General features: G+C 38.4%; 1 long non-coding RNA gene across 1 annotated transcript; it reads right to left on the bottom strand.

Moving 5' to 3' along the window:
* Positions 1-665: 665 nt before the first annotated feature.
* LOC125407186 (uncharacterized) lies at positions 666-3,352 on the bottom strand. Its single transcript, XR_007234132.3, has 2 exons — positions 3,184-3,352; positions 666-2,676 (listed from the first exon to the last, which is right to left on the bottom strand). It is a non-coding gene; the product is annotated as an uncharacterized LOC125407186 (long non-coding RNA).
* Positions 3,353-26,237: the final 22,885 nt, after the last annotated feature.

The raw sequence follows: 26,237 nt of genomic DNA, 5'->3' as shown, positions 1-26,237 counted from the left end.
GTGACGTGAGGGCATCCCTGCATTCCTGACTGGAGTCAGGGTTCACACACACTTGTGTGTGCAGTCGTGTAGGATGTTTTTACCTGAGCATGCAGACACACATACACTCACACACATATGAGCAGAGAAAATTTTATTACTGTCTGGATATATAATGATCCTAAGAAATGATTGATATTATTTAAAGTGTTACAGTAAATTAAAAATAAACAAAAAAAATAACAGCACTAGAGAAATAGCTCAGAAGTTAAGCTCAGGTCTAACTTCTTCCAGAGGACCTAAGTTTCAATCCCAGCACCCACATCAAGAGGTTCACAACTTCCTGAAACTTCAGTTCCACAGAACTCCAAACCTTCTGACCTTTGTGAGCATCTTCTTTCATGTGCACACACTCACACACAGATCACACACATGATTTAAATTGATCTAATTTAATTTATATTAGTTTAAAATAATAAAGTAATTTAAAATATATAATTTTATTATTTATTTTTAGAATAAATAATTTAGACTAATAAAATATTGTGGTTTTATAATTTAATTTAAATCTTTAAATTAATTAAATTTAATTTTATTAAATAAAAATAAAATTTAATAACTTATAGTAAATTAATTTGTTTAAATTAAAATAAATACTTTAAAACAATACTCTTCAACAATCAGAGAAATATTCCCAAAATATTTATAAAAGAATGGATAAAATCACCAGAAAATAGTTCAGTGTTTAGGAAGTGAGAAATGCTTAATGATATACACAGAATAAGTGATTAGAGATATGATAGCAAGGTGACAAGCACAAATACTCAATCAAAACATTCTCTTGTCTTTGCATTTCACTTACTAAAACCATAAAGCTTCACACTGCTTACTGGACCAATATATACACACAGAGAGAGGGAGATGGCCACAGTCAAAGGAGTGTATGGTGACTCACACCACAGGGATCCTGGAATAGTTAGTGAGAACCCACCAAGCTCTGGAAATACTTTATACACAGAATTAATAGAATGTGGTGTTTAGGATATGGGGAGAGAGAGGGAGAGTGAGAGAGAAAGTGAGGGAGAGAAAGAAGAAGAAGAAGAAGAAGAAGAAGAAGAAGAAGAAGAAGGAGAAGGAGAAGGAGAAGGAGAAGGAGAAGGAGAAGGAGAAGGAGAAGGAGAAGGAGAAGGAGAAGGAGAAGGAGAAGGAGAAGGAGAAGGAGAGAGAGAGAGAGAGAGAGAGAGAGAGAGAGAGAGAAAGAGAGAGAGAGAAGCAGTCATTCAAGTGTTTGTGATCTGACAGTGGACGCTTCACTTCTATCTTTTGCGATGCAGTGCCCAGGCTTGATAGTGCCATTAACATCCATGCCTATATTGTTAAAATATGTTTTAGTAGTTTTAACTATTACCTTGCTTTTTAGTTGTATTTATTCTCTTAACTATGACATCTAGCCTTATTACTATTATTGTTATTTCCTCTTGCAAATTTGATTTAATGGTAATCTGGTGTTCTCACTTCTTAATTTGTAGGCTTCCTTTATATTTATCTTTCTTGCTTACTTTAATATTTTCCCAATTTTAGCAACAAATTATTATTTTTAAAAGGGGGCTCATAATAAACCTTCTTAATTATATAAAACATGGTCTAACTTAATAATAATATTCTGCATGTATCTCCATATACCTACTACTTGAAACTTGAATATTTATAACTACATTATTTATTGAGTGAATTTATCTCAACAACTGCAATTATTGCTATTATGGTCAACATTTATAGAATATTTATCAGGCATAAATATCTTATTGTACTAGAGCTCACTGACTTCTCAGCACAAACTTCTGGGCCAAATATTACATTTCCCATTCAGTAACTGGAAAAGTAGATACAAAGGTGCTTAAAGAATAGAGCACAGTGCAAAAGTTATTTCTTTTGGTAGGAAGCATTAAGGGAGATTTTTCTGCACCCAGACAGGCTTTTGTAGGAGAATAGCAGCAGGGTGTGCAGTTAGAAACCTTTTGTTTTGGGACACAGTTTTAGCCTCTGAACAAGTACCAGCCCATCCTACTTCAGTGTCCTGTGCAGTAGTCTTCCACTCTTCCCAGAGGATGCACTGTGGGTAACGTTAGATGAAGTCAGGCTGTTGGAAAAACTTGAACTCAGCTGATTGCCACATAAAATATCCTCACTGGGCTCTTTGTTGAGTGTAAACAGAACTGCAAGTAGAGACTGACCTCCTTCACGGCTCTCTCTCTGGCTTATCTGGAATGGAAAATACTGAGCACTGAAGTGAATGCCACCAAGCATGAGAAAAAAAAGTTGATCTCTTGATGTCACCAGAAGGGAACGTGAAATGCGTATTTTTAACTGGGCTTGGGCAAATGTGTCAGATAAACAAATTTCTTTTGAAAGATTCTCTAAAGCATTGTCTACTTTACACAGAAAAAAAATGTTTGACTTGCATTTTTAGTAGCATTTGTCAAAAGCTGTAATCCAATGTCTGATATTAGTAACTTCTCTTCTTTATTGAGATTGAAGTTTATGATCATTTTCTTCCTTTCATTAGTTGAGGACACACTAGGTACTTCTGAGGAGAATGGAATGATGGTTGACCAGGCATTGGAGCACATCCAGTGTAGTACACACTCAGCCTGTGAACCTGGATGTCTTCAAACTGGGTTATACCAAATGCCACATCTGTGCACAAAACACAGAACAACAAGGTCATAAAAGAAACACTACTACAACTTAGATCATATATTGGCCTTCACATAGTGATAGTGTGTGACTTCAATACCCCATCTTTTCTGGATAATATCTGAGCATCTCATTCAGACAAAGATAGAAGTTGAGAAATGTCAGAGTTAAGTAACATCATAAAACAAATAGACATAACAAATATTTATAGAACATTTCACCCAAATACAAAAAAATTATACCCTCCTCTCAGCAACTCATGGAACTTTCTCCAAAATTGATCACATACTTGGACAAGCCTTGTAGTGAGGAGCTGCGGGCAGACCTGCTTTTCGTCCTGCCCGGCTCCCGCACGGCCAGCTTAGCCCCAGAAATAATAACACATAAGTTGTATTCGTTTAAATACTGCCTGGCCCATTATCTCTACAGAGTTAGTTACTGGCTAACTCTCACATCTTGATTAACCCATTTCTAATAATCTGTATCACACCACAAGGTGTGGCTTACCGGGAAAGATTCAGCATGTCTGACCTGGTCCCTGGCTCCATGGCGTCTGGCTCATAGCCCTCTTCCCAGCATTCTATTCTGTTTACTCCGCCTACCTAATTTTCTGTCCTATCAAGGGGCCAAGGCAGTCTCTTTATTGACCAATGAAAATAACACAATAGACAGATAACCCTCCTCCATCAAAGCCTAAACAGATATGAGAAATCTGAAATAATACCAGGCATCCTATCTGACCACCACAGATTAATGATGCTTATCATCAACAAAAGAACATACACAAACTTATGGAAACTGAGCAACTCATTACTGAATGAAAAGTGTATTAAGTAAACATTACAAAGGGGATTTCAAACTTTATTAAAGTAAGTGAAATTTTTAAAATAAATAAAAAAATATATACCTAAACCTGTGGGAGTCAATGAATACTGTTCTAAAAGGCAAGTGCCTGTATTTAAAAAGTAGGGAGAACTCATATTAGAAATTTAGTAGCATCCCCAAAAGTTCTACAATAAAAGAAAGAATAGCATAGATAAAGAGTAGAGAGCAGGAAATAAACAAACATGGGGCTGGTTTCAAAACAAAGAAAAAAATAATATATACAGATAATCAATGGAAATAAGAGTTGGATCTTTCAGAAAAATCAATAATATTGATAAGCCCTTGGCTAAATTAACTAAAAGATAGAGAAGATGCAAATTAATATAACTAGAGATTATAGTAGGGACATTACAATTGACACTGAAGAAATATTTTAAAAATCTGTACTATACTAAACCAGAAAACATAAAAGAAAGGAATAGATTTCTTGATATGTACACTCTACTGAAGTAAAATCAAGGTCAGATAAGCAGTTTTAACATGCCTGTAAACCCTAGTGAAACAGATGCATTAATTAAATCTCCCAACCCCCACAAGTAAACAAAAAAAGTGAAGACAGATTTAGTTTAGAATTCTACCAGACCTTGAATGAACACTTAATGCTAATACTCTTTAAATTTTTCTTCAAAATAGATTTAAAGGAACATTTCCTATTTTTTTCCAAGACCAGGATTACTCTGATATCTAAACCATACAAAGAATTAATAAAAATAAAAATTACAAATCAATGTTCCTTATAAATACTGATGCAAAAAATTCTCAATACTTGCAAACTGAACCCAAGAACACATCAAAAAGATTACACACCATGATAAAGTAGACTTCATCCCAAAGATGCAGGGATGGTTCAACATACAAAAATCAATACATGTAATACACCACATAAACAGAGTGAAAGACAAAAAACACATGATAATGACATTATATACAGAAAATATGTACAAATTTGACAAAATCTATCATCCCTTCATGATAAAACTCTTGTAGAAAGTAGTGTACAGGGACATATCTCAACATAATAAAGGTGATTTATAGCAAGCTCACAGTAGCATCAACCTAAACAGAGAGAAACTCAAACAATTTCCACTAAAACCAAAAACAAAACAAGGATGCCCACTCTCTCCACACCTATCTAATATAGTACCTGAAGACTTATCTAGGGCCCAAAGACAACTCAAAAAGATAAAGAGCAATACAAATAGAAAAGAAAAAAGTCAAAGTATCATTATTTGAAGATGACATAATTTTATACATAAAAGACCCTAAGCAATCCACCAGGAAACTTCTAGAGTTGATAAGCACTTCCAATAAAGTACAAGCATACAAAATGAACACATGAAAATCAATAGCCTTCTTACACAGAAATGACAGACTGAAATGGAAATCAGGGAAACACTGCCTTTCCCAATGACCTCAAAAAAAAAATCTTTGAATAACTTTAGGCAAGCAAGTGAAAGACTCGAATAATAAAAACTTTAATACCCTGAAGGAAGAAATTGAAGAAGACAACAGAAGATGGGAAGGCCTACCAAGGTCATTGATGGGTAGGATTAGTAAAAACGGCTATCTCACCAAAATCAATCAACAGATTAAATACCATCAAAATTCCAACACATTTTTTTCACAGAAATTAAAAAAAACTACTTTAAGCTTCATATGGAGATACTCTCACACACACATGCACATAAGCACACACACACACAAAAAAACTAAAACAATCCTGAATAATAAAAGAAGTGCTATACATATCACCATTCCCAATTTTAAGTTGTACTACAGTCAGAGGTATGGTAATGAAAATAGCATGGTATTATCATAAAAATAAATATGCTGACCAATGATATTGAATTGAAAACCCAGATGTAAATTCACATAACTCTTGATGTCAACCTGATTTTTTACGAAGAAGTGAGAAATACATACTGGAAATAAAGGCAGTTTCTTCAATAAGTATTTCTGTTTTAACTATATGGGTGTATGTAGAAGAATGCAGAGATCGATACTTTTGACCCTACACAAAAGTTAACTCCATATGGATCAAGGACCTCAACATGGAAGAGAAAATGTGAGATAGTCTTGAACTCACTGGCATAGGAAAAGACTTTCTGATGAAGGTAGGATAACATGGAAGATCAGGAAGGATGAGTTGGGTAAAGGACAGAGAGGGAGAGCAAGTGAAGGAAGCCATTATGGGGTTAGCGAGAAACCAGGCTAACTAAGAAAACTAAGAGAAACTAAGGAAATTCCCAGGAATCTACAAGGATAACCCAAGCTAAGAATCTAAACAATAGTAAAGAGGGTACTTTAACTGCCCTTCCCTTGTAATCAGAATGGTTTAATTATCATCATAGAACCTTCACCCAGCAACTGTTCTAAGCAGATGCATAGATTCACAGCTAAGCACTGGCCTTAACTCCCAGAGTTTAGTCATTGAGAGGGAAGAGTGATATTATGAGTAAAGGGGCCAAAGCCATGATGGGAAAACCCAAAGAAACAGCTGACTCAAGCAATCAGGAGCTCACTGGCTCTAGACTGACAGCTGGGAAAGCTGCATAAGACTGATCTAGGCCCTCTGAAAGTGGGTGACATTTTTGTGACTCAGGCAGTGTATGGGGTCACTATCATGTGGGACCAGTATTTATCCCTAGTGCTTGCTAACTCTTTGGAGCCCATCCACTATGGAGGAATACCTTGCTCAGCCTAGGTACCAAGAGGTAAGCATGCTGTCAGCACCAATTGAAGGAAAAGATAGGTAGGTGCCAATGCAAGAATTCATTCAAAAACCTAAAAAGCAACATGATAACACCAGAATCCAGTGGTCACACAACAGGAAGACTTACTTGATTATCCTAACCCAGAAGAAGCAGAAGTTAGTTATTTGGGAAGCAACTGCTGGTTATTTGGGTAGGAGGTCAGGACAGGAAAAAAATCCACCAATATTTATTTATTTATTCCCTTTTTCCCCTTTCTTTTTCTTTCTCTCTCTTCTTTCTTTCTTTCATTTCTTATTTTGAACAAAACAGAATTTACTAGCCACACGAGTCCAATCCCAATAATTTCTAGCCTCCAGCCCCTTTCTTTCTTTTTATCTTTCCTCCTCCTCCTTGTTTATCTTAAAAAAGCAAAAGCAAAGCAAAACAATAAACAAAGGAAATGGCCAAAGCTTTCCTGAATCCCCAAGGCTTATCCAGTACATTTCTGTGACATGTTCTGTCTGTCACCCCTTCTGCTTTTCTCCCTTGTAAATGGTGGGATGGTTGCTGCTTTCTTTCCTTCATTCCTTCTTGCTCCCCTCCCCTTTCCATGACAGATCTCACTATGTAACTCTGGCTGGCCTGGAACTTTGCTATGTAGACTGATTTGGTCTTGAACTAGCAGATATTCTCTTTCTTCTGCTTCCTGAGAGCTTGGATTAAAGGCAAGGGCCACCATGCCCACCTCTGCCTGCTTCCTTATTGGTGTGATTTCTCTCTTCCTCTTCTCCCTGTCCTTTCCCCAGCATCTGCTGAGCTTTACATCTTGTCTATCCTGCTGTTTTCCTCTCTGACAGACAAAAAATAGTCCTCGATCTTCCTTTCCTTCTGAGTCTGTTACTAAATAATTTTGTTAGGGAGACTAAAAAACTAAAAAAAGGAATTGAAATTTCCATGGTAACAAAATTTCGTTGAGTTTCTAAGGTATGATATGCTTTCGGAAAGAATTTTTTGTGTGGTGTGTGTGTGTGTGTGTTTAAAGAGAAATACAGTTTTATTAATTGGCATCACTTTATTACAGAGTATTCATGATGAAAATGTCTTCATGCAAATTTATGCAAATTTAGAGGAGAAAAAACTGAAATGAAACAAAAAATCTAGACCCTAGAAAAATGTTCTTTTTAATTTTTTTCAGATCTGTGATTCTCAACCTCTGGTTCATGACCATCAGAAAACACATATTTCTCATAGTCTTAGGAACTGAGACTCTGCTAATAGCAAAATTACAGTTATGAAGTAGCAATAAATATAATTTTATATTTGGGGGTCACCATAACTTGAGAGGCTGTACTGAAGGATTGCAGCATTAGGAAGGTTGAGAACCACTGTTTTAGAACAATTTTAAATTATACCAAAAGTGAGGCAACCAAATTTTCTATACATCTGATACAAATCGAAAATACTGGAAACACATATGATATCATGTGTGTCAATAAGAAATTGTTTTAAAAAGTAGAAATCATTCTTTTGCTTTATAACTCAGCTTAGAGAAGGAGAGAAGAGAGATAGCAGGGGAGAGGGCAGAGACCACCTTTGCTTCTCATGTCCTTCCTTCCAGGTGTCATGTCATAAAGCCTAACAATGTGTGTCCAATGGTTCCGCAGGCTGTCAAGTTTAGATGCCAGTTAATGACTGCTGTTCACAGAAACAAAGAACCACTGATACATCATTATTCACCAGTTCTTTTCTCGGCCTTCAACAATAATCAAATTCTTGCCAAATGTAGGCAGATGGTTCTATGGGAAGCTATTCTGGGGTTTCTCTGTGGGTGTTTTCTATTTGCTTCCTATGTCTTCCTCTAAATTGGTTTACTCCTCTGATTTCATGGAGCCCATCAACACTAGCTTTATAAGCAGGGAGAGTGGGAGGTAAAATCCTGAGACTGGGTCTCTGAAGAATGTAGGCTAATTTTAAATTGGCTGCTTTTAGCTGACATGGTCCAACTGGTTCCATTCCTATTCTGTCTTTTTTCTTATGACTTGATTTTTCTTCTGGAAGTATTTGTTTAATGTTAATTGGGGGCTAGAAAATGACTCAACAGTTAACGATTCCTACTCTTGCAGAGGACCTGGTTTTGGTTCCCAGTATACACCTGGTTGTTTGCAGCTATCTGTGACTCTGGTTCCAGAGAATCTAACACACTCTGACATCCACTGATAGCAGGCACTCAAGTTACAGGTACTCATACACACACATACAGATAAAACACACATATGCATAAATAAATAAATATTTTAAAAACCAAGTTAATTAGTTTAAGTGTTTACTGGGTTGTTCCTTGGAATGAATCCTTTATCTTTTCATTGTCTAAGGAACATAGTGGGTTCCTTTATTTTGTGAATGTATGCCCATAAAATAAATAATTTTGGAGTATTTCTTCCTTAACTACCTCCTACTCTCCTTCTTCCTTCTTCTCCTCCTCTTCTCCTTCTTTTTTAAAGATTTATTATTTATTTATATATTTATGCAGTATCCTGCCTGTAGGTCAGAAGAAGGCACCAGATCTCATTACAGATGGTTGTGAGCCACCACGTGGTTGCTGGGAATTGAACTCAGGACCTTTGGAAGAACAGTCAGTGCTCTTAACCACTGAGCCATCTCTCCAGCTCCCTCCTTCTTTTTTTTGAAATAGGGTCTCTACATAGCCCTTGCTGGCCTAGGACTCACTATGTAGACTAGTCTGGCCCTGAATTCACAGCGATCCACCTGCCTCTGCTTACTGAATGCTAGGATTAAAGTGTGTACCTTAAACCATACCTAGCTAATATTTCATTGGTGACCTTTATATTATTTATTTATCTGGTTGCAAAATTCTTCTTACAGTGATCTGGAGCTTCATATGTAGTCTTGTACATCTATTATTTTATATATCACTCAAATTTAAGTTACAATCTTTTGAGTTTTAAAAAAATTGCCCAAACTATTTTAATCCAAGAACTTTCTTCCAATTTGTTTCCGACTTTTTTTCTACACACCTTCTTCTTTTTTTATAATGAAGGCAATGGCATATATACAAGGTAAAATTTGTTATGACACTGGCTACTTCTGTTCTTTCCTGCTTTGTGCTTTGGGATTTGATTATTTAATGAGCATTGTTATCCAGAACTTTCCTCAAATGTCCTATATTGTGTGAAGGTGGGTGTACTGGTTACTGTTCTATTGCTGTGAAGAGATATCATGGCCAAGGCAACTCTTATAAAAGAAAGCATTAACTAAAGGCTTGCTTGCAGTTTTATGCATGGTGCTGGAGCACAGGCTGAGCCACATAGTGATCCTTGGGCTGAGAGACATTTGGGTTTTGCATGGGCTTTTAAAAGTTCAAAGGCCATCTCCAGTGAAACAATTACTCCAACAAGGACACAACTTCTAATCTTTCTAATCCTTTCAAATAGTTTCACTCTTGGTGGTGTCTAAGCATTCTAGTACATGAACCTGTGGGGGCCATTCTTAATCAAAATATTACAGTAGTTATAGTGGTTTGAATAAGAATGCCCCCATATGTTGACCAATGTTTCTGTCCCACCTGGTTCCACAACCATTTAGTCTCAAATAAACACATAGAGGCCTACATTAATTATAAACTGATTGCCTATTATATCAGGCTTCTTATTAACTCTTATAACTTATATTAGCTCGTAATTCTTGTCTGTGTTAGCCACATGGCTTGGTACCTTTTTCGGTGAGGCAGCCACATATTGCTTGCTCTATGTCTGGCTTCTCCCATGTCTGGGTGGTGACTGCAGACTGACTCTGTCCTCTCTTTCCAGAATTCTCTTGTTCTCATTGCCCCGCCTCTACCTCCTGCCTTGTCTCCCTGCCTCTTCTTCCTGCCTGGCTACTGGCCAATCAGTGTTTATTTAAAATCCAAGAGACAAAGTACAAACCATTGTCCCACAGCACCCATAGACTCCTATGTTTGGAGTAGCTGTGGTCTTGTTGAAGAAAGTGTGTCATTGTGAATGGAGGTAGGCTTTCATGTCTCGTATGCTCAAGCTCTTCCCAGTATAGCACGTAGTCTTCTGGTGCCTAAAGATCAAGATCTCAGCTTCTTCTCCAGCCTCACATCTGCCTGAATGTTGCCAAGCTTATTGCCATGATGATAATGAATTAAGTCTCTGAAACTGTAGGCCAATCCCAATTCAGTAGCTTCCTTATGAGATTTGCTGTGGTCATGGTGTCTCTTCACAACAATAGAAACTATAACTAGGACAGAAGTTGGCATTGGAGATTGAAGTGTTGTTGTGATAGTCTTAATCATGATTTTGTTTGGAGGAATATAGGTTTGAGGACTTTTGATTAGGAAAGTAGTGGAATACTTTAAGCAGGGCTTAACAGTAGGAACATAGAAGACAGTAGTACTGAGGATGATTTGAACTGTGGAAGCCTTGTTCAAGAGGTTACAGAGGAAAAGAATTTTACTATGTGGCCTAGAGACTGCTCTTGTGATAGTTTGGTGAAGAATATAACTGATTTTTGCCCTTACCTGAAAACCCTGCCCGAGGCCAAAGTAGAGTTTTGAATTAGTTGCAATGACAAAGGAAATCTCACAACAGCCTAGAATAGACTCTGTCATGTGGCTACTAGTGTTTACTCTTAGGAAGATTTAAAATGAAAAATAGAAAGCAGAGAAAGTAAAAATATAAAGATTGAGAAGAAAATGGGCACCAGGAAGTGGAATAAAGCTAAGTTCTATGTTTTATTTTATAAGTATTGCTACTATCATGGTGTCTCTTCACATCAATAGAAACTCTAACTAAGACACTCTGCTATCTGTTTAATTCTTTCTGGACCTAGCGTGGCCCCTCTCTACTTTCATCTACTCTTAGACTACTAACCCCCCTCTTAGCATAGATTTCCCAAAACACTGGCCCACTGACCTCCACAGCACTCCCAGAGGAGCAAAGGTGGAGTACACTTCAACTTACATCACAATAGAAACATAATTTCAGATGGGACACTAATCACACAGAAATGCAGCAGTCACTGACAGATGGGATCCCACAAAACTAAAATGCTTTGGCATTGCAATAAAAATTGTTAATTGGTGAAGAGGCTTTGCCAGCTAGTCATCTGACAGAGGCCTAGTGTCTAGAAAATAGAAAGAACTAAAAAAGCTAAACATCAAGAAAACAAACAATCCAACATAAAATAAATAGTAGGCTACAGATCAGAAAGGAAAATTCTCCAAAGATGAAATATAAACAAATAGTAAACATTTTAAGAGCACTCAGTGCCTTTTACCACAAGGTAAATATAAATTAAAACTGCCTTAAGATTCCATCTCACTCCAGTAACAATGACCATTATCAGGAAGACAGATGACAATAAATGCTGACAAGGGTATGGGAAACGGGAAGCCCTGTACACCAGTATTAAGTATAAAAACTACAACAGCCACTTTGGAAACAAACCGGGAGGTTTCTAAAAGAAGTAGAAATAGAATTACTATAATGGTCCAGCTATACCACTTCTGATAGATACTCAAAGAATAACATTACAGAGATACCTGTACATCCATAGTTGCTGTTTTCAGTTGTTTACATAATAATGCCCCCCCAAGGGCTCATATTTTGAATGTATGGTGTAAAAGGAGATTGCTCATTCATTCCCGGCTGCCCTGGCCCAAATAATCATATAGAAACTGTTTCAATTATAACACTGTTTGGTTGATGGGTTAGGCATATTTCTAGTTAGCTCTTACATCTTAAATTAACCCATTTCTATTGATCTGTGAATTTCCACGAAGCTTTGACCTGTTGGAAAGGCTCTGGCAGCATCTTCCTCCTTCGGCAGCTACATAGCATCTCCTTGACTCTGTCTACTTTCTCTCTATAACTCTGTCTGTATTTCCAGCCTGGCTTCATTCTGCCCTGCCGTAGCATGAAGCAGCTTCTTTATTCATCTACCAATAAAAGGAAAACATATACATAAGGACAACCTATATCATCTCCCTTTTTCTATCTAAATAAAAAGGAAGTTTTTGGCTTTAAAATTGCATATACAAAGCAAGTATCAAGCAAGAATTATGGTTACAATATTCAGTCTATCTGTATCTGGAAAAATTAAAGAAAATATTCTATCATATATTTTATCTTTGTGAATCTAAAGTTTCATATCTAATTTATCTTTTATCATAACTAAGTAAAAGTGTAACTATAACTGTTATTCAGCTTCATCAAAGACCCCAGAAGGATATAGTATTTCGTAAGCAAAGAGGAAGTGCAATGTTATCAACTTCCAAAGTTCTAGAAATGACAGAGACTTCTCACTGCCTAGACAATCACCCAAAGTTCCTTTGTAATGTTGGGGCATCCATATTCACCCTATGGTCCCATAATATCTGTCAGACTTTTCAGTAAAGTAGGAAATTTGAAGATCTTCTCTGCCTTGTACTGGTAAAGTTTGGCAGTTGCTTTCTTCTGTATCCTGCAGAATGTCTGGCAATTTTTTCTGTGAAGCAAGAACCCTGAAAGACCATCACATCTCTTGGAAACTTCAAGAGTCACTTTTCTGTGGATCCTTTATGTCCAGTTCACACAGCATAGCATCAAGCAGTCCAGGCAACAGAAGTTTCTTGCCCAAATGACTAGTCTTGTCACATTGAAAGCAAATTCCATAATGAGCTTCTTCAATGCCCATCAACCTCTCTGAAGTAGATGGTACTGCCAGAAGCAGACATGTCTCACTGTTGAGAAAAGTATAAATTCTTAAAACATTTTATATGCCAGATTCTTTAGGTCTTTGAAAAGTTTGAAGAATAGCTATCCATTTGCAACATTTCTCTGTACATCTTGAAAACCTAACTAATATGACTACAGTTTGACTATTATAGATGACTATCTATTAATCCATAATTTTTAATTATACTTATATTTAAATGAGCTATATAAACATGATATTTTAAATAAGAGTAGAAATACATATACACAGTCTAACAAATCAATCTTAAATTTTTGTCAATAGACCAAGATCCATACCAATGCAAAGTATTTATCTTTATATCATATCTCTCTTTAAATGAAAACAAACATTTATAAACAATCATTTTGGAAATTTAGACATAGTTTTCTTCAAACTACCTCCTGCCATTTGTTGGGTGAGTATTTTTAGGGTTCATGGAGATCTCTCAGGGGATCTTGTCCCATCAAATTACATTAGCCTGGAAGGAAAACACAGGTTCTCATCTTCTGTGGAAACAAAAACAGAACCTCTTTTCCATCTGAAGTCAAGATACCTATATGTTGGTTTAACTTAGCAGCCCCAAGAATCAAGTGTCTCTCTGCAGTCAAAAAATTAAAAGAAAATACAATAATATACATAATCTAAATTTTCTGTGTGTATTCCATCTTTACATGACTTATTTTTTTACTTTATTACTTTTAAATATTTATTTTATTATCTTTATTCCTTTAATCTATGATTGTCTATCTTTTTATAACAATCTATATTTTTTTCTCTCTCTCCCAAGCCTATGTACATTTTTTTGAGAAAATAATTTTATTAAATTATAAAGGTTTCCATTTCCGCCCCTCCTCCCAACACCCTCCCACTCCCCCCACTCCCTCTCCTCCTCCCTCTCCATCCCTAAGAGCAGTCAGGGTTTCCAGCCCTGTGGGAAGTTCAAGTTCCTCCCCCCTCCCTCCAGGTCCAGGAAGGTGAGTATCCAAACAGACTGGATCCCCAAAATCCAGTATATGCAGAGGAAACAAGTCCCAGTGTCATTGTCAATGGCTTTTCAGAAAGACTCCGGGTCAGCCACATTCAGAGAATCCGGCCACATTCAGAGAATCTGGTTGGATCACATCCTCGTTCAGTCCCAGTCCAACTGGCCTTGGTGAACTCTCATTAGATCAGTCCCCTTGTATCAGTGGGTGATCGCATCCCTCGCAGTCTTAATTTACTTTTTCATTTTCTTCGTCCTTCTGCTCCTCATTTGGACCTTGGGGGGCTCAGTCCGGTGCTCCAATGTGGGTCTCCATCTGTATTGCCATCCATCATAGGATGAAGGTTCCCTCTGGTCTTGCCTTCTTTGCTCGCGTTCTCTTTCCTTCTGCTTCTCGTTTGGACCTAGGGAGTTAAGTCCAGTGTTCCAACGTGGGTCTCTGTCTCTATCTCCATCCATCGCCAGATGAAGGATCTGGGACTCTTGTCTATTTCCTATCTCCTGGCGGATAGCTAAATAATCTTCATCAGGTTCACCTTCTTATTTAGCTTCTCTAAGACCCGGGTATTAACCCACAAACTTATGAACACCTGATTTTTGACAAGGGAGCTAAAGGTATACAATGGAAGAAGGATAGCATCTTTAACAAATGGTGCTGGCATAACTGGATGTCAACCTGTAGAAGAATGAAAATAGATCCATATCTATCACCATGCACAAAACTCAGGTCCAAATGGATTAAAGACATCAACATTAATCCGACCACTTTGAACCTGATAGAAGAGAAAGTGGGAAGTAGTCTGCAAGATATAGGCACAGGAGACCAGTTCCTAAGCAGAACCCCAGGAGTGCAGACAATAAGAGAAACAATGAATAAATGGGACCTACTGAAATTGTAAAGCAAAGGACATTGTCAGTAAGACAAAAAGGCTTCCTTCCGACTGGGAGAAGATCTTCACAAACCCCTCATCAGACAAAGGTCTGATCTCCAAAATATACAAAGAACTTAAGAAACTAGACACTAAACCTCTAATTAACCCAATTAAAAAATGGGGTACTGATCTGAACAGAGAATTCACAACAGATGAACTTCGAATGGCCAAAAGACACTTAAGGTCATGCTCAACCTCCTTAGCAATCAGGGAAATGCAAATCAAAACAACTTTGAGATATCATCTTACACCTGTTAAAATAGCCAAACTCAAAAACACCAATGATAGCCTATGCTGGAGAGGATGTGGAATGAGGGGAACACTCATCCATTGTTGGTGGGAATGCAAACTTGTGCAACCACTGTGGAAATCAGTGTGGCGGTTTCTCAGGAAACTGGGAGTCAACCTCCCTCAGGACCCAGCAATTCCACTCTTGGGAATATACCCAAGAGATTCCCTAACATACTACAAAAGCATTTGTTCAACTATGTTCATAGCAGCACTATTTGTAATAGCCAGAACCTGGAAACAACCTAGGTGCCCCTCAATAGAAGAATGGTTTAAAAAGGTGTGGAACATATACACATTAGAGTTTTACTCAGCGGTAAAAAACAATGACATCTTGAATTTTGCATGCAAATGGATGGAAATAGAAAATGCTTTACTGAGTGAGGTAAGCCAGACCCAAAAAGAGGAACACGGTATGTATTCACTCATAAGTGGATTCTAACCATAATTAAAGGTCTTTGAGCCTATGTATTTTTTTAAAACACACTGTGATCCGTTCAAAGGTTTATTTTTGCCTGAATCTGTTTTTGTTGTGTATCTGTAATCATTTTCTGATCAGAAGTGCCTTTTTAAAGAAATGCTAAGTGGGCATGACTAGGACCAGTTCTGTGGCCCTGTCTGTTGGCTCCACCCTGTCCAACATGGTGGAGGTATCCAACATGGCGGAGGTATGTTCACCACCTTTGTGAGCCATGCTCACAGTTCCAGCTCTAGTGATGTAATGGGACTATGTTGCTATTAAAGAACTGGTAGCACACTGCTCACAAACCCCATTTAAGTGCTTGGCCACCTGAAAGAGCAAGAACTATCCCGGATGCCAACACAGACCAGGAAGCCATCTCTCAAAGAAACCATGCAGTTTTTGTTGCTAATGCTGCATCAGGAAGCCTTTTTGTAAAGGAGTCACGTCTCTGCTTGCCAACAGCAAACAGGGCCTATTTAAAAATATACGGCTACCAAAAAGCTTCAATTGCCACATATTTTTGCAGGTCTAGTTGCTTTTTAAAAAATAAAAACTTTATTAGGCTTTATGTGCATACTTTTGCCAAACATTTAGTCACTATTTGTTAAAGAAGACTGATCATTCACTCCCAGCTTCCCTGACCCAAAGAATCACACAGAAACTATATTAATTAAAACATTGGTCAGTGGGTCAGGCATATTTCTAGCTAGCTCTTACATCTTCAATTAACCTATTTCTACTAATCTGTGTATTGCCATGAGGCTGTGACCTGCCAGAAAGGTTCTGGCGGCGTCATTCTCCTTCGGCAGCTACATGGATGACATCTCCCTGACTCTGCAAACTCTCTCTCTCTCTCTCTCTCTCTCTCTCTCTCTCTCTCTCTCTCTCTCTCTCTCTCTCTCTCCCCATATGTGTGTGTGTGTGTGTGTGTGTGTGTGTGTGTGTGTGTGTGTTCAGATTTCCCACCTGACTTTATTCTGCCCTTCCTTAGGCTGAAGTGGTTTCTTTATTCATCAACCAGTAAAAACAACACATATACAGAAGGACATCTCACATCAATATGACTCCCAGGTGGTAAACTATATAGGAAGAATAAGAAAGTATGGTCTTGTCAGAGGAAGTATATCACTGGGGGTGGCTTTTGAGATTTGAAAGCTCCACACTAAACCCAGCCTATCTTTCTTTCTACCTGCTCCCTGTGTATCACAAATTAGCTCTTAGTTTCTTTTCCAATGCCATGCCTGCTGCCTGATACCACATTCCCCACAATTATGATCAGTGAAATAACCCTCTGAAACTATAAGCAAGTGTCCAATTTAGTGCTTTCTTAGAATGATATTTTATTTATGTTTTATTAAATAAAGCTTGCCTGAATATCAGAAGAGTAAAGATAAGCCACTAGAGGTCAGATAGTAGTGACACACACCTTTAAACCCAGGATTTGTAAGACAGAGGCAGAAGGTTCTCTGTGAGTTAATGGCCATCCTGGGCTACACAAGATCAATGCAGAAACAAATACAGGTGGTGGTGGCTCACACCTAATTCCAGTACTAGGGAGTTATGCACCTTTAATTCCAACTCTAGAGGGAATATAATATGAGAGGAGAGAGAGGCTTAGTCTGCTTAGTCTGTGGAAGCCCAGCCTTGGTAGACGTAAGATTTCCCTAGTGACTTAACTGCTTTACTTTTTTGGTTTTCATGTTGAACCCAAATTTTTCTCTCTAGGTTTTTATTATTCATGCTCCACTTTCTTTTATATGTTGTCTTGGTCATGGTGTTTTGTCACACCAATAGAATAGTAATTAAGACACTACTCTATTCTAGACAGCTTAGAAATGGAATCAGACTAGTTTCCCATCAGTTGACTAATGTACAATAAAAACGTGGTACATGTATGTAATGAAATATTATTCGCATGTAATAAATAAAATTATGATATTTGCATTTATTGGATAGAATAGGAAAGAATTATACTCAATCAGGTAATTCAGGCCTCAAAAGACAAACGCAGGCTAGGTGGTGATGGTGCACACCTCTAATCCTAGCATTTGGGAGGCAGAGGCAAATGATCTCTGTGAGTTTAAGGCCAACCTGGTCTACAGAATGAGTTCCAGGACAGTCACAGTTGTTACACAGAGAAATCCTGTCATTAAAAAACAAACAAAAAGATAAACCCTGATACTCCTGACATTCTGTTATTCTTTCTCAAATGAGGATGTTAAAGATTTTAAGGGTGCAATGAACATTCTTTTCCAATTTCTCTGTACTTTCATTGTGGTATCTCTCCCAATGAGTATAAGTCTGGCCACGAAACATATTTCCTGGGCACACCCATGCTAGTTCTATCAGAGCTTAACTTCATGTAGGGAAGAGATCAATCCATCATTCCAAATTGTCCCCCTCTCCTGCCAAGTAAGCTGTAATCTAAAATGCATTACTTATTGTGGAAGTAAAGGTTTAGTGTTTGTCTGAGGCATTTACAACTGTTTGGAACTAATAAGACAAACTTTGTAAGAACATGTGGCCTTTAGTGTCTCCTCTAATGATATATTTGTTTTTTCCTACATCTAACGCAAATGGAAGTGAGGAAAATTCTCCATGGAGACATCTGAGCAGAGAGCCGCCAGCATCATTCATGCTCACAAGAACTGACATGGTTGCTCAATTGTGTACTTAAAAGGAGGTTTTCATTGTAAGTAAAAGAGAGAAAATGTTCAAAGACATCTGGAAGAGTTCAAAACACAGAAAGAAATTATGACTGAACCTTACAATTGCAGAGGTACCTGCAAGAAGAGAAATAACAGGGGAAAGAGAATAGAGAAAGCAGAGTGAGAATTGCAGGGGCAGAGGGAAGAGAATATCATTATAAAGGGAATAAATGGGTAATCTGGTAGGTGGGAAGACTAGGGAGGTGAAAGGATGCAAGAAGGGTAAGGGTGCTAATGTGGACTTTAAAATGTATAACAGGTTCTTGTGATACTGCCAAAAAAGCCTGGAGGCTGTCCCCTGAACCTGGAGAGAGCACAGGTAGAGACTACAGAGCAGGAGTTTAGGGGAGGGGCTATTTTTGGCTGTATATTGGCACTGTCAAGTAAAAGCCATACCTTGTTACAAACTAGTACAGATCTGTGTGTACATGTTTCACATGGGATCTAATTATACTCAAATCACACTAAGAGCAGGCATTCTCTCTCCAGTTGCTATGCCCACCCCACAGTGAAAAAGATGAAGAGATTTTTAAACACAGAGAAGATGGCTAAGTGATTGGACCAAGCTCAGCTTTAGGAATACTATTATAGGACTGCAATGTCTTATACCACAGACTTGGTTATCAGTGGGAAGTTGCAAGGATAAGTCAGACTCCCAGTGATGGGAAGCTGGGAAAGTGTTGAGAAGAAATAGCATGAGATAACTTTTGAAGGATAATTAGAGAATACAGAACTATATTCTCTATATGGGACATAAGGAGCAGTGAGTCAGTCAATAAGACAAAACAGCAACCAACTAAATGGGAAAATCTTTACCAACACCACATCACACAGAGAACTGATCTCCAAAATGTAAGGAACTCAAGAAGCTAGACATCAAAATGCCAAACAATTCAATTAAAAAATGGGGATAGGTCTAAACAGAGAATTCTCAACAGAAGAATCTCAAATGGCCAAATTAAGGAATTGCTCAACATCCTTACCATCAGAGAAATGCAAATCAAAACAACTCTGAGATACCATCTTACACCAATCAAAATGGCTAACATCAGAAACACTAATGATGGCTTATGCTGGAAAGGATGCAGAGTAAGGGGAACACTCCTCTATTGCTGGTGGGAGTGCAAACTTGTATAGCTACTTTGGAAATTAGTATGCTGGTTCATTAGAAAATTCAGAATCAATCTATCTCAAGACCCAGCAATACTACTTGGGCATATACCCAATGTGGGATGTCCTTCTATATATTTGTTGCTTTTATTGGTTGATGAATAAAGCTATTTTAGCCAGTGGTTTAGCAGAGCAAAGCCAGGTGTGAAATCTGAACATATATATATATATATATATATATATATATATATATATATATATATAGAGAGAGAGAGAGAGAGAGAGAGAGAGAGAGAGAGTAGGCAGAGTCAAGAAGATGTCATGTAGCTGCCAAAGGAAAAGAGCCCAGAACCTTTCCAGTAAGCTACAGCCTTGTGGCAATACACAGATTAATAGAAATGGGTTTATTTAAGAGCTAATAAGAAGCTTGAGTCATTGACCAAACAGTGTTGTATTTAATACAGTTTCTGTGCAATTATTCAGGTCGGAGTGGTCAGGAAATGAAAGGAGTAGTCTTCTACTATATATACCCAAAGGATACAGACCCATACCAGAAGGACATTTGCTCAACTATGTTCAGAGCAGCATTATTTGTAACAGCCAGGACCTGGAAACAACCTAGATGCTCGTCATCTGAAGAATGGATAAAAAAAAATGTGGTACCTTTACACAATGGAGTACTACTCAGCGGGAAAACAAAAAGCAATGATATCTTGAAATTTGCTTGCAAATGGATGGAGCTAGAAAAAAACATCTTGAGCAAAGTTACCCAGACCCAGAGAGACAAACATGGTATGTACTCACTCATAAATGGATACTAAAAGTGGGTAAAGAATAACTAGCTTATAATTCGTGTCCCCAGAGAAGCTAGGTAACAAGGAGAACGGAAAGAGAGGCACACATAGATCACCTGAGAAGGCGAAAAAGATAAGAACTCCTGGAAATATTGGGAGTGTGGGGGGTGGAGAAGGGAGGCTAGAAGGAGAGGGAGTGAAGAAAAGGGAATGGGGAGGAGAACATGGGGGAATAGGATGGCCAAGATGGAAGAAGGACAGAGAGGGATAACAAGGAAAGAGATATCTTGATCGAGGGAGGGGCCAGTAGGAAACCTGGCACTAGAGAAATTCCCAGGAATCCGCAAGGATAACCCCAGCTAAGACTCTAAGCAATACTGGAGAGGGTGCCTGAACTGGCCTTCCCCTGTAATCAGATTGATGACTCCCTTAATTGTCATCATAGAACCTTCATCCAGCAACTGAAGGAAGCAGATGCCGAGATCCACAGCTAGCTAAGCACTTGGCTACGATCCCATAATCTAGTTGAAGAGAGGGAGGAGTGATAATATAGCAAAAAGGTCAAGACCATGATGGGGATACCTACAGAGACAGTTGACCTGAGCTAGGGGAGCTCACTGACTCTAGACTGACAGTAGGAGAAACTACATGGGCCCAAACTAGGCCCTCCGAATGAAGGTGACAGTTGTGGAGCTGGAGAAGTCTGTGGGGTCACTGGCAGTGGGTCCAGGATTCATCTCTAGTGCTTTAACTGACTTTTGGAGCCCACTCTCTTTGGAGGGATATCTTGCTCAGTCTAGATATAGGGGGAGGGGCTTGGTCCTGCCTTAAAGGTGTGTGCCATACTTTGTTGACTCCCTATGGGAAGCCTTACCCTCTCTAAGGAGTGGATGGAGGAGTGGGATGGGTAGAAGGTAAGGGGGCCAGGAAGAGGGGAGGGAGAGGAACTGAGATTGGTATGTAGATTGAGGAAAGATTATTTATAAAAGTAAATATAAAAAAAGCAATGTGAGTAAATCAGGGAGCAGACAGCGTAGCATGCTGAAGAAGGTGGAAGAGTGTAGCAACCCAGGAAGGCAAAGCAGTTCTCACAGATATGCAAATGGCATGTTGAAAGACTAGAGTGTTTTCAAATGGCAAGCAAAGCAAGACAGATTAGGTAGATGACAGACAGATAGAATATATTTTATGTAACTTGCATAGTAAATTGCACAACTTAGCTCATTTAGAAAATAAGTGGAAAGCTTTTCTCATTTCCTACTATGTGATATGTTAAGAGTACCATGAAGTTTCTTCAACATTAATATCCCCAGTGCTTATTGGAGATCTTTCTACGCCAGGGGCCACTTGTGGTGTTTTATAATTGACTGCAGCAGGTTGCACCAAAATTTAAAGATCATTCATTAGATCTCTTCAGGATGAATGAGCAATAGCCCACCAATGTCTTCACAATCCTAATGCCCTCCATGTGCTCAAGATTGTGTGCAAAACCAGTGCTTCTCACTTTCCTGCCTGGGACGTTGGTCTCTTTTTGAGGCCATAGCTTTTTATTCTCAGGCTCCTGATGAATTGACTTCCCAGAAGAGAACTCTGCTTCAAGACTTCCACTTTGGTGGCAAGAACTCACTGTGTAACAGAGACTTTTTGATGCTGCTACATCTTCCCATTACTTCTAAAGAAACTATTCCTGAAAGGATTCTCTTTATACTGTCTGTTCACCAGACTGGATGTCGTTATGTCAGGGCATAATTAAAGCAAAATAAACAAGCAAGGAAGCAAGCAAACGAATAACAACAACACACAAAAAAAACTTCACTTGAAGACTTTTTTAAATCACCTGCTAAATGGAGGCTCTGATGTAAGGATTTTTTTTCCCCTTTGGATTTGTCCCATGTTTTCCACTAAGTTTTACATCTTCCTAATGGTTCTCAACATGTGATCACAATTCCTTTGGGGTCATATATCAGATATTTATATTATTTTTCCCTATGCAAATATGATTTATTTTATTCTTTTTTTCCTATTTTATTGATTTTTATTGAGCTCTACATTTTCTCTGCTCCCCTTCCTGTGTCTCCCTCCCCTTCAAACCTCCCCTAAGGTCCCCATACTTCCAATTTACTCAGGAGATCTTGTCTTTTTCTACTTCCCATGTAGATTAGATCTATGTATGGCTCTCTTAGTGTCCTCATTGTTGTCTAAATTCTCTGGGATTGTGATTGTAGGCTGGTTTTCTTTGCTTTATGTTTAAAAACCATTTATGAGTGAGTACATGTGATAATTGTCTTTCTGGATCTGGATTACCTCACTCAAAATGATGTTTTCTAGCTCTATTCATTTTCCTGCAAAATTCAAGATGTCATTATTTTTTCCACTCTGTAGTACTCCATTGTGTAAATGTACCACATTATATTATTATCCATAACAATAGCAAAATCACAGCTCTGAAATAGCAACAAAATAATGTTGTGGTTGGGGGTCACCACAACATGAGGAACTGTACCAAAGGGTCACAACATTAGGAAGGCTGAGAACCACGGTCCTAGACTGTCACAGTCCACAGATGATAGCATCTGAGACTCATTGCATTCAAAGTCACCCAAGTCTCACAAAAACTGCTTCTCAGTGCGAATTGTATGATGTTCCTTATATCATCTGTAATTAATGGTCATTTTCATTCCCTGTGCACATCTTTTTAAAGTTACTGAATTTCCCCTTGTTTCGAATGGGCTGTTATGCTTTCCTTGATTGTTGTGTTGGGGAATACTTTCTGGTCTGTTGATTAGCTAATTAGCACTAGGGTTATAAATCTAGAAAAAGCCTGTTGTCTCAGGTGATATTGGATGTTGGATTAAGTGTGGTGGGTGTCTGAGTCTGGGTCTTTGTCCATGTGGAATCTCTGTGGTGTGCAGGGATGTCTTTGTTAGGTTTCTACTATTATGATAACACAGTATGACCCAAAGCTACTTGTGGGAAAGAAGGGTTCATATCAGTTTATAACTGATAGCTATCATGAAGGGAATCAGGGCAGGAATATGAGGCATGGGGGCCATGGAGGAGTGCTGCCTACTGGCTTGCTCCCCATGACTTGCTCAGTTTTTGGGTTTTTTTGGTACAACCTTAGCCCATGTGCCCAGATGTACCCATAGTGAGCTAGGCCCTCCTGGTACCTCCCATATCAATCGTTAATCAAGAGCAATACTTCCACAGATTTGACTGTAGGTCAATCTGATAGAGGCCTTTTCTCAATTGAGTTTCCCTCTTCCTAAATCATTCCTGTTTGTGTCAAATTAATGAAGTAATGACCCAGTACAACTGGGGCAGATACCCATTGGCCCCATTTTAAAGTTACACTTCCAGAGACATGTGTTTTACACTTTAAATAATAACTCATTTAAATGTTGTCTTAGTACATGAGATCAGTTTTCTCACTTGGTTACATGGGACCATTTTTCTCATGCTCTATAGTTAAACAATGTCTGTCTGTCTGTGTATCCCTCATCTTGTTTTTCTAGTTTTTTATTATAATAAACTATTTTTCTTTCAGGATCTACTTGTAATTTTTTTCAACCCTTCAATACAAGATTATTATCCAAATACCTTCATTTTACTCTTCTCTCATACAATACATCTCAACACAGTTTCCCCTCCCTCCACTCCTCCCAGTTCTCTTCCCACCTCCCCTCTGCCTGAGATCCACACCTCTTTCATTTCCCTTCAGAAAAAAAGCAAGACTCCCAGGGATATCAAGCTAAATCTTGATACAGCAAGGTCCAATAAGACTGGGCTCATACTGTCATATCAAGAACTGGATGATGCAACCCAATAGGAAAGGAAGGGTCCTAAGAGCAAGCAAGAGGAAGAGTAGCAATACACTTACTTCCACTATTATGATTCCCATGAAAACACAAAGCTAACAACCATCACATATATGAATAGGACCTAACAGACCCACACAGGTTCTGTGCTTGCTGTTTCAGCCTCTCTGAGCCGCTATGAGCCATGCTTAGCTCCTTTATAATTGTCATCAGACCTGAAGAATTTTATACCATCTCACAGCAATGGGTGCCAGGTAAATATTAGGCACTGCTGCTGTTTGCACGCTTTAAATTTCCTTAAAAATATCTGGGTTTTGTTGTTGTTATTTTTGCTTTTGTTATTTTGAAATGAGTTTAGCTCCCTTCCTGTACCCTGGGATTCCACAACCATGTTTTCAGGTTTGCCTAGCCATTCAGTGAGTAATCCACCTGAGTAAAAGCTAACCCATTCTTAAAATGTAAAGTTGCTCTCATCGATTTTTTTCATCATAGTCTTCCTAAGAAAAGTTTGATCTCTAAACATGATGGTGTAAAGAGAGTCTGTTTTAAGATGACACACCTGCACCTGAACCAGCTGGGCAGCTTTAGCAGTTCTAGTCCAGTACCCCAAGGGATCTGGTAAATGGCTAATCCAATCAAGAAGGTTTTATACAATTTGACAGATTTCCAATATAAACCCAGCTTTGTTGCTACTTGGAAAGAAACCCCCGGCTTGAAACACATAGCTGAGGGAAAGGCAGCGGTAGACTGAACGTTTTCCTGATAAGATTGAGTTGAGATTATTCTCCACTCAAAGCTCCTGTGTTATAGCAAATTAGAAGCGATTAGAAAAATAAGAGGTAGGAAAAAGAACTCGGAAACTTTCTCTTCACACAAAAGTCAAACATTTGGTAAACTGAAGTTTCCAATGAAGAACTCAACCCATGCATACCTTCTTTTATTATTTAAAGGACCAAACAGCAAAGGCATTTGCTTTAAGCAGTTTTATATGTTAAAATCACTAGACAAGATGGGGTTCCAGGACTTGGCATCATGGAAGAATCACAAATGGAAAAAAATAGACATTCTAGACAAAAGCATGATGTATCTGAGTTTTGTAGATGTCCTGGGTTTGGATTATTATATCTTCGGTTCACTGGTTTATTAATCTGTTTCTTCATTGATGTAACAAAAACCTGAGGCATAGAACATTTATGATGAGAATGGCATAATTAATTCGTAGATTTGAAAGCTAGAAGTCCAAAAGGCATAATGCAGACTCCTATGAGAGGCCTACTTAGCTGTGATAATGTTAGGGCAGATAGCAGCCTTCTGAGTATATGTGGGAAGTACAGATTACGTCACTAAACAGGAAGGCAGACAAGGAAAGGGTGTCATAAGCCCTTCTGAAGGCATATCTTCTGTGAACTAAGCCTCTTCCACTAGGCTTTGCATGTGGATATTTCCACAGCATCTTCCAATGCCGTATCCCTGAGCCCAGCATCTCCAACACTAGAAACTCAGAGACACTCATTCAAACGTCTGAAAATGCAGTAACCAACATACCTTAGTTGAGAAACTACACCATTAAAGGTCAGATTGTAAAAAATTAATGAAATAGGTGAACTGTATACATACATATCCTACATATCTATAGCTTACAAATTTTCATCATTTGCATGTATATTCTACGGATGTATAGTTTAGAAGTTTAACAGGTAAATTTGGTCCCACTGCGAAGTCTCAACTTTTCAAGAGCCATCAGGAAGAAATTCTACCCAAAGAAATAAAAACTCAGTGTCAGTTTAAATACAAAGGAAAGCAAACTCTTTTAGCCTTGGACCAAGGTGCTGTAGAGGTGCAGCTTGTGCAGCTGAGGTGGTGGTGATTGACAACTTCATTTGTGTCAAAGCTAATGGCTGCTTCTCTTTACGAGACTGGCTGTGAGACCTGCACAAGAGTGGCCCCATTAGCAGTCCGTCATGGGTGGAGAAGGGGCTCACAGGGCTGCCCCTACCTGAGGATCTGTAGGCAGGGTAACGTTGCTACAAGACAGGAAGCATTGCTTCGGTTGCTCGTGTTCCTGCAAGCAGTTCGTATTCAACTCACAATTCCTAATAAGTAGCTCTTTATTAAACTTATCGTTTCACCAGTCGAGCAGAATGTGC

The sequence above is a fragment of the Myodes glareolus genome, chromosome 19, assembly GCF_982192425.1.
Source record: "Myodes glareolus chromosome 19, mMyoGla1.1, whole genome shotgun sequence".
NCBI lineage: Eukaryota > Metazoa > Chordata > Mammalia > Rodentia > Cricetidae > Myodes > Myodes glareolus.
This window is presented reverse-complemented; position numbering and strand designations above follow the sequence as displayed.